At 32.1% G+C, this 9,843-nt stretch overlaps 1 long non-coding RNA gene across 1 annotated transcript; it reads left to right on the forward strand.

The window, feature by feature from the left end:
• The first annotated feature begins 2,121 nt into the window (after nucleotides 1–2,121).
• LOC144840096 (uncharacterized) lies at nucleotides 2,122–3,288 on the forward strand. Its single transcript, XR_013611841.1, has 2 exons — nucleotides 2,122–2,508; nucleotides 2,540–3,288. It is a non-coding gene; the product is annotated as an uncharacterized LOC144840096 (long non-coding RNA).
• Nucleotides 3,289–9,843: the final 6,555 nt, after the last annotated feature.

Genomic DNA, 9,843 nt, shown 5'->3' on the forward strand with positions numbered 1-9,843 from the left:
TTGTAGATGAATGAATTCTACTACTACAAATAGAAATGTGTTGTAATAGAATATTGTTGTTCCCTATCCAAATAAATACGGTAATATGAAAATAATTCTTTTTCCACTATAAAATAAACATAATACACATTATAAATCCAAAGGCAAATTACTGAAAAAAATGACCATGCTGTGGGTATCAGTGGCTGGATCTCAATGGAGATACAAATAAAAAAGCGAAAAGCTAAATCAAAACGATAAAGTAAACAGCCAGAAAAGTTAGCAGAGCTTTCGGGCAACACTAGCCCTTCATCAGTACACATTCAATTCAATTCAATGAACATAAATTTACTGAAACAATAAGAAATTTAAATTGGAACTTAGTGTTTCAATCAACTAATACAGATGAAGCTTTAAAAATTTGGACAAACCTCTTTAAAGAAGCGTGTGATATCCATGCTCCATTCAAAATTAAGCGTATTAAGAACTCTATGCCTGAATGGATCACTCCAGAATATCTTAGATTAAGTAAAGACCGAGACTACTTCTTTTCTAAAGCTCATAAAACAAATGACCCTGCTGATTGGGCAAAAGCTAAACAATTCAGAAATAAAGCTAACAACATGAATCGTCACCTTAAAAAGAAATGTTGTTCTACTGCAATTAATGAAAATGTTAAAAACCCCAAAATGATTTGGAAAACTATTAAAAGTATTATACATGATGATAAAAAACAATCAATTAACTCTACTGAGAATGAAGTTGTCTCTGATGACATTAAAATAGCTAACAAATTTAACTGTTATTTTTCTTCTATTGGAGAGTCTTTAGCATGTAAAATTGTCAGTGATTCTAACAATACTAATGACACTTCTTTTAACAGTAAATTTTCTTTTGATTTGATTGCACCAGAAGTAGTTTTTGATCATATAAACGCTTTTCAAAACAACAAAGCTTCTGGTATTGATAATCTTGATTTAAAGTTACTTAAACTTGCCTCTCCTATTATCTGCCACTCACTTACTCACATTATAAATTTATCATTAACCACAGCGACATTTCCATCAGCCTGGAAAGTTGCTAAAGTTACCCCAATTTTTAAAGATGGGGACAGATCTAATACAGAAAACTATAGACCAATTTCTGTCCTACCTATTTTATCAAAAATCATTGAACGATTTGTTTACGATCAACTTTATGAATATCTAACATATAACAATATTATAACTCAATGCCAATCAGGATTTAGAAATGTTCACTCTACTAATACTGCACTTATTGATGTTTCTGAATACGTGCTTAATAATCTTAACAATGGCAAAGTCACTGCTGCCATTTTTCTTGATTTAAAAAAGGCTTTCGACACAGTTGACTATAAACTTCTATTAATTAAACTTGAACAATATGGAATCAGAGGTACTACACTGAACTGGTTCTCAACATACCTTTCTGGAAGGTCACAGATTGTTAAAATTAACTCAAAATTATCTGAACCTAAAGATGTTACTATTGGTGTGCCTCAAGGATCCATCCTTGGGCCACTTCTATTTATTATTTATGTAAATTCCTTACCAGAAATTATAACTACTAATTCAAAATGTGCAATGTTTGCTGATGACACTAATGTCCTTTGTTCTGCCTCTGATCCTATCGAATTACAATCTATTATTGATAAAAATGTTGCTAATATATCAAAATGGTTTAAAACAAACAAACTAACAATTAACGTTAAGAAAACCAAATTCATGCTATTTAGGCCCTGTTCAGACCCATGGCGTTAGACCGTTTTAGCGTACGACGCTAAAAGAATGTGTGTCTGAACAGTTGAGGATTAGCGTACAACGCGTTGTACAACGGTTGTAACGTTGTAGTGGAAAACGGTTGATAGTACCGTTTTAGCGTACGACGCTACTGTAAGTCAACGATGTATCCAATCAGAACGTTTCCTGTTATGACGCGAAACAAGGTTTGACCTAGGCTGACATCTTGTATCGTCAATGTGTGAGAGATGCATTTCAACAACAAAAAGGCCAGAATAAATAAGGCCTAACTAGGCTATAAATACAACTGTAGGCTACAAACTACATGTATCAACTGATTACTCTTATATTTTCTAACAAATGACATAAATAAATGCACCTTGTATTTAAACATGGTGACTACGATCCCTTCCCCTTAGGCCTAGCTAAGAGCCATTCACGCATTTCATTCAAGCTAAAAACTAGCGTGGTGGGACATCAAGTCACTCATTAATATATACAAGGCAGACTAGACTGGACAAGTTTAATGCTGAAAACCCCCTAACTCCTAAAAAAATCAGTAAACAAACAAGGCCGGGGAGCTGTGTCTTTTTTATTAGCAAGTTAAGAGCCATTGTCTGTAAGAATCAAAGAAATATCAAAAAGAGTGGCAGACTCAAAAAAATGGATTTCTTTCAAATTTTGCACATGGCTATATATGTGTTGAGAGAAATCAAATATGAAGTATTTTTTATTTCACATGTATATTTCCATGGCAACGGCCAAATTTGTGTTTTTGACAAATTTTGTCCTTTTTTAAGGTTTTTAAAAATGGATATTGGTACTACTTTGATGAACGATATTTTTGTTTTGTTCATTTAATTATAAAAAATAATTAGTGTATGCATAATAACAATGCATTGTGTACCTGTTTCAAATTTTTTTATTTTTTTTTTATTTCATACTTTGGGAGATACCATTTATTTAAAAAGGGGTGTTTTTCACTTTTTTTAAATTGTTCAATGCAACTAAACTTTACTTCACCATAACGCCCAAAGTGGTGTATTTTTTTAGCTGATTTATTACAAATAGGTAGTTCTAATGTTTAATAATTGATTTCTAAAATAAAATACTGGGGTAAATTTAAAATCTACAAGCAGTGTTGCGAGAAACATAGGCATTTTTATATAAAAAAAAAAATGGTATATAATAGTAAAAACATTTTATTTTCTTTGATTATTTGATTTGAAACTCATTGGTCAGAAAAATTCTTAATGTTTTATATAGTTCTAGTTGTGTTGTGAGAAAAAAAAATAAATTTTTAATTATAGATTCTGTAATTCCCAGTTTTAATGTCATTTTATAGGTTATATCCTCTGGAAATTTGAATAAATTATCAGATCATAAATCGTCAGATTACTCCTCTCTTATTTTGAAGCTCCTCTTTCATTTGTTTACTTCTTTTATTTGCTAACCTAAGCAGATCCCACATGCCCATCCACCACCACTTTCGACTACCACCCCTCCCCCCCCCCCCCCCCCACCCCGACTATAACCACAAAAAGATAAACTGCAACACTTTGGTCGATCATCCACTATAGAGTGTCAAATGCATGCATTCAAGCACCACCCACACTGCCGCTACTATCGCCCCAATGAATAGACGGATTCAAACTCCTCCATCCCACCCCCTCCCCCTTTCTCCAAGCCCCCACCCACCCCAAGTTAAAAATTGCAATGCAAAAGATAGGACATAAAGTTAAGTTTTTAGACCCTCGCCTTCAACCCCCTAACTATTTAAAAGTCCTGGATCCACCACTTTCCCCTCCCCAAAATAGAACCAATCAAAAGTCAATGATATACTCAGGTATGTTAATGCTACATAACAAATATTGAAGCCCTGATTTGAAATTTCATTTCATTTAAGGTCAGCATGTAAAATATCACACTTTATTATTAAATATTGGTTTTAAATTCTATATTTTTTTTACTGTGATGGTTGGATTCAGTATTAATTATTAATTAATAATTATCTGATAATTATTTAATTTCCCTTATGCATAGCAACAGTTACTATGGTAACTAAAATTGAGATATTCTTTAGATTTTGCATATTTATCTTAAATTTGTAGATTATTAGCAGGCATGCCTTATTTGCATTTTCAAATTACCGTTTCACAAGGTCATATTCGTAAGCACTTTCTTCTGTGATTATTTTTATTCATGAAAACCCCATATTTTATTTACAGCGGGCACCTCCCGTAAGCGGCCACCTCCCTTAACGGACGCACTTTGAAAAGCCTGTTTGTTCTTCCTTTCTAATTAGCGCATTTGGTGCTTACCGTTACAAGCAGCTGCGGGCACCTTTTTATACAAAAAATGAGATTTTTTGTAAGCGGCCAATCGAAAAATGTGATAATTATTGCATGGACCTATGAATTAGAGGTGCATGTTTATTGTATTTCTTTATATATTAGCTTTATTTTGAAGAGGTTTTAAAAACATTACTGTGAAGAGATGAGAAAACTACACAGATTTTTACCGACCATTTTTCATATGATAAATGTTTTTAAAATTTGTCTGAAAATGCTAAAAAATACTAAACCACCTGATTATAAATAATAATAGGCCTACAATTATAAGCGGCCACTTTTCCAGGTCCCGAGGGTTGCCACTTACGGGGAGGTTCAACTGTATTTAAAAAACAATTATCCTTAGTTATGCATAGAAACAGGTTCTAAGATAACATAAATAATACATTTTGACATAACTGACCCGACAAATGACCCTTTCACAAGGTCAGACATTTTCTGGGATTCAGTAGAAAAGTAAATTTGGGAAAAAGTAGTAAAGCTATGTAATCAATTGTTTGTAGTCATGAAACCCCATATTAAAAATATTGTACTTAGTTACGTATAGAAACAGTTGCTACAATACACTATAGGTAAAATGTTGATGTCATTTGACCTCAATATGTAAACATTTTTTTTTTTTCATGAAAACTCCATATTAAATTTTTTTTTTTAAATATCATTAGTTACGTAAACAAGTTTAAGATAACACTAAAAAGGTCATTGTTTTACCTTTATTCAGATTCGTCAAGACTTTCTTTCTGAGATTATTAGGATTCAGTATTTAAAGTAAATTTGGCAAAAAGTAGAAATGTAAAACTATGTAGAAAAAATGTTTTGTATTTATGAAAAACCCCTTATTTTTTTGAAATTTTTGCATAGAAACAGTTACTATGGTAAAATGTTGACCTCAAAATGAATGAATTTACAAGGTCAAGTTTGTCATTAATGGAATGCAGTAGAAGTAAAATTGAGAAAAATTACAAATGCAATCAATTCTTTGTATTTATAAAAACGCCATTTTTTATGTTTTTTTTAAAAATTACTTTGCTTAGTTACACATAGAAATGGTTGCTAAGGTAACACTCTAGGTAAAATATGAAAATTGTTGAGAATTGTTATGAACTATCTTGTAAATTTTGATCAAACATTAATAGTTGTAGTAAAGTGGGGACCTGTCCTGTTTTGCATTCTGACCCCTTTTGACCTCAAATGACCTATTTACAAGGTCAGATTTTTTAGGAGGTCTTTCTGTATCTCTTTACACAAAATAGATTTAAAAATTTATAAAAACAATTGACGCAATTATTTCCAAGTTTAACATTATTTTCCATCAACTAAATATTTCAATGCAAAATACTGTTTTTCTGGCAATTAATTGAAATAAACCTGGCAACACATTCTCCTATTTTATCTAAACTATTCGTATGACTCTAGTAGCATTATGACAAGCCACATATACATTTTATTATTGGATTAGCCATATTTAAATTATGTTTCATGTGTTTTGTTTGTTGATATTTTGTTATATTTTTTGTATTTTTCGTATTTTCCTGGCAACACAAAACCTATGTACGAAATTTACCCCAGTGTTTTTTTCGTGATTATTGTTGACAAACCTATTGACTATCAAATTAAAAAACCTCATTGATTTAAAAACACCACTTTGGAAGTTATAGGTACGTTTATGAGGTATACTTTTATAAAAAAAATATTTTTTTAAAACACCCCTTTTTAAAATAATGGTATCAACCAAACTCCATTTTGTAATTTATTTTTTTTCTACCTTAAATGGAACTCAATACATGTTGATTACACTGCTATAAACAAAAACTGTATACTGTAAGTATTTTTGGTTAAAATAAGTATACAAGTTTGTACTTTTTCACTATAGAAAATCTGTGAAAAATGGCAAAAACATCAAAATTTGGATAATTGACCGTTGTCATGGCAACGGAGGCTAAAAATTAAAATGAATGTTGTAGATATGCTTTTTATTGAAATGTCTATTCATGGTAAAAATTTGAGAGAAATCCATTTTTTTACATCTGCCACCAAATCTTTGATTTTTACAGACAATGGCTCTTAAGGGTTTTTTTTAACTGACTGGTCTGGACTAATCACAATCATTTTTTTCCACCCATGTGGTTAACACAATCTCCATCTTCATCATTAGGAGGCCTGCTTTATTTTCGTAACACAAGAGCCTGGGGAAAATGTTTTTTACTACAAAATAAAACAATAGAAACAGAAATTTGGCTTTACTATATTTTTCTTAAATAAATGCTGAGGTATGTTTTATTTACGGCAAATTTTGTCATAATTGTAGGGCTGAGATCTAGGCCTATATACAGTGGAAATACGATGAAAACACGTGGGTAAGAGCACATGAATATGCAACTAGAAACAACCTGAATGACCGTTGTAACGATAATCGTACGCTATGGGTCTGAACACCTAATTTTTTTCTCTGCGGTTTGTAATGTGACCTTGCTAGTAACGTTGTACGCTAAAACGGTCTAACGCCATGGGTCTGAACATAGCCTTAGTTCCAAACATAATTTTCCAAACTTTTGTAATATTTCTTGTTTAATTAATGATAACATTGTAGATAGGGTCGATAGTTTTAAGTATTTAGGAATCACGTTTGATACATTTTTTACGTGGGGAAAACATATTGAGAATTTTTGCTCAAAGATTTCCCAACGTATTGGTGTTATACGTAGATTAAGAAGTTTCATTCCAAACTTTTCTCTTAAGCTCTTAGCAAATGCCTTAGTTTTACCATTTTTTGATTATTGTAGTCCCGTTTGGTCCAACTGTTCATCAGCGCACCTTAACTCACTCCAAATATTGTTAAATAGACTTGCCAGAATTATCCTATATGCTGATATTAGAACACCTGTTGATGATCTCATGACATCACTCAATTGGAAACATATAAATCAACGATGGGACCATAATATTCTTATAATGACCTTTAAATGTTTAACAGGTACTGTTCCCGATTACCTAATTGATTTTTATGATTTTATTGATAATTATCACAATTTAAATACAAGAAGCAAATCGAAAAACACTTTAGTCTTACCAAAATGGCATAATGATTCTGGTAAAAGAACATTTCAATACCGCTCAGTCAAACTCTGGAATAATCTTTCACCAGATATTCGCAGCTCTATAAATTCATTAACTTTGCAATCGTTTAAAAATTTGATCTAACTGTATTTTTCTCTTGCTTCTTGTGATATTGTAGTCTTTAAAAACGTTTTCATAATTTTCCATTTTTATTGTTTATATTTGTAATTTGTAAGTGTTAACTGGACTTCAAGGAAGAACAATGTACAAATATTGAATGAATATCCAGAATAAAGAAAGATTTCTATCTATCTATCTATATATATATATATATTTCTTTTATTCCTGTCCACCCAGGCAGCATTTGCCAGCTTTATACTATGACGTTATCCAAATTCCTTCACTTTTCTGGCTGTTTTACTTCTCGTTTGATTTAGCTTTTTGCTTTTTGCTTTTATTTTGTATCTCCATTGAGATCCAGCCACTGATACCCACAGCATTGTCAAAAACAAACAAAAAACATTGTAAAAATACAAAATACCGATCATTTCCTTTTGACATTTTGGCAAATTAAAACGCCATGTTGCATTTATTATGACGAATGCAAATCAAATTGTAAACAAAATTAGGCCTACTCATAGTTTTCTCCTTTTAGTGATTAATTGGTCAATCTCATATTGCCGTACGAAAGTCATCATTTCATTTGTCTTTTTATTATTAAATTGAGATAATTGTTTTGCACCAGTTAGCAAATTCATTTCTATATACCCGTGTAATCTGCATATTTCACTATAATAATTACCATTCTAGAATAGAGCTATAACAGTCAATGAAAACATTAACATCTTTTTCATTTAATAACGTATTTAATATAAAACGTTCAAAGCACTTCAAGACGGTATATTCATTGCAGCAAGACACTGTTGGTTGTTGTGAACGTAAAGCAACCTTTCAGCAACTGTAGGATTTGTTCAAACATTATATTTTTAACAAATTAAATTAGTATAAAAAACTGGGTTTATTCCCAGGACAGCCATCATCATCATGTGTTTTATAATAATTGATCTTTGCTGGACACAATTCAGAAAATACCTCATAAATATTTTTTTAAATAATAGCTTATTATTGATGATGCAATGGCTGTTTCGATCCTTAATGTTATAGGAGGTAACTATTGATCGGATCTCCTGCATAAAACGAAACATGCATTGTCTATGCAGGAGTGCATATTGCACTCATCAGCTGGTAAACCAATAGCGTTAATACCCTCAACATATTAAAACAACTCAACTTGGTTATAAACATGTTAATCGAAAGGTTTGGTGTAATAAGTAAATATAGTAAGGTAAATGTGATGATAATACGATAAGAAATCAACTCGTTGTTAGTATTACTGAAGATGAGGTGTTAAATAATGATATAATAATGTGATTAACTATAACGCTCAAAGTAGCCGTGGCGGTGCAGCAAAAGGTTTGGTACATAAAGTAAACTGTCTTTAGAATTAATACTATTGTAAAAAAGGATGCACGGCTGGTTTGATCATTATTAGTACATGTATTTAAAACAAAAAATAACTCAATTCAAAGCAAAAACAACATTAAACCTAATAAAATAATAACTTACCGTCTGTTACGAATTACTGTATTACCTAATGAAATGAATACACTGGCGATTTCGAAATTAAGACGCACCAATGTTACGCTAAATATTAAGTTTGTGGAAGAGTAGAGAAGTCCAAATCCCGTCTCAATGCTAAATAGATGGTCTCGACTCTCGATTACAAGGACAAATCCCACTAATCGATGGAATCATTAAACAAATCCCGCCATGATATCGCTAAATGAATTCATGCTTAGCCGATGATGGGGACACCAAATCCCGTCTATCCTTATCTCGTCGTAGCGGCGGGATCCCGAACAACAAAATCCTGGTTGACCGATGGGAGCCACAAACCAAATGACCGAATCCCGCCATCCCGAATTTGCGATATTTTCCCGATCCCGACGGGATGGCCGTTTATAATCGGGATCCGGTGATATCACGAATTTGCGATCTTTTCCCGATCCTGATCCCGGCGGGATCCCGAATTTATTTTTTATGGGGTATGTATGCACATTTGTGTTCAGTCATTAATTTTACTATTAAAATTAGTTTTGTAAATTTGTTTCAGAATTGAGAATTTCCTCAGAAATGATAGGTTAATTTTATTTTATAATGTCAATTTCGTTCAATCTTCGTCCCACTACAGAAAGCTCTTTTAGTTCAAGTAGGGCTTGATAAATATTTACATTGGTTTCTTCTGTGTATCCAAAATGTTTAAAAATGAACTTTCGTTCATCATCTGGAACATACATTAAGGCAAACATGGTGCTTACTCTGTGTCGGTTCTTTGTTGCTGTAATGTTTGACACATTTTCAAGGTCAAGATCTTTACAAATTTTGTTAAGGGCATGCCAGCCAGAAACATGTCCATCAGATCCTCCCAAAAAAGGAAACAAATATGTTATATTGTTCTACTAGATATAACACCCTTACAGACAAGATTCCGCTCTCTTCTATGATGGTTTTAGCTAATCGCACACTCATTACTCCTGACTATATTTGTTATTTTTGCGGGGTAAAGTCTACTTTTAGCAGCCATCGAGATTCTACGACACGAGGACTGATCGAGGCAACTGTCCCATAGATTCTTT

This window comes from Antedon bifida, chromosome 4 (assembly GCF_963402885.1).
Source record: "Antedon bifida chromosome 4, ecAntBifi1.1, whole genome shotgun sequence".
In the NCBI taxonomy this organism is placed as follows: domain Eukaryota; kingdom Metazoa; phylum Echinodermata; class Crinoidea; order Comatulida; family Antedonidae; genus Antedon; species Antedon bifida.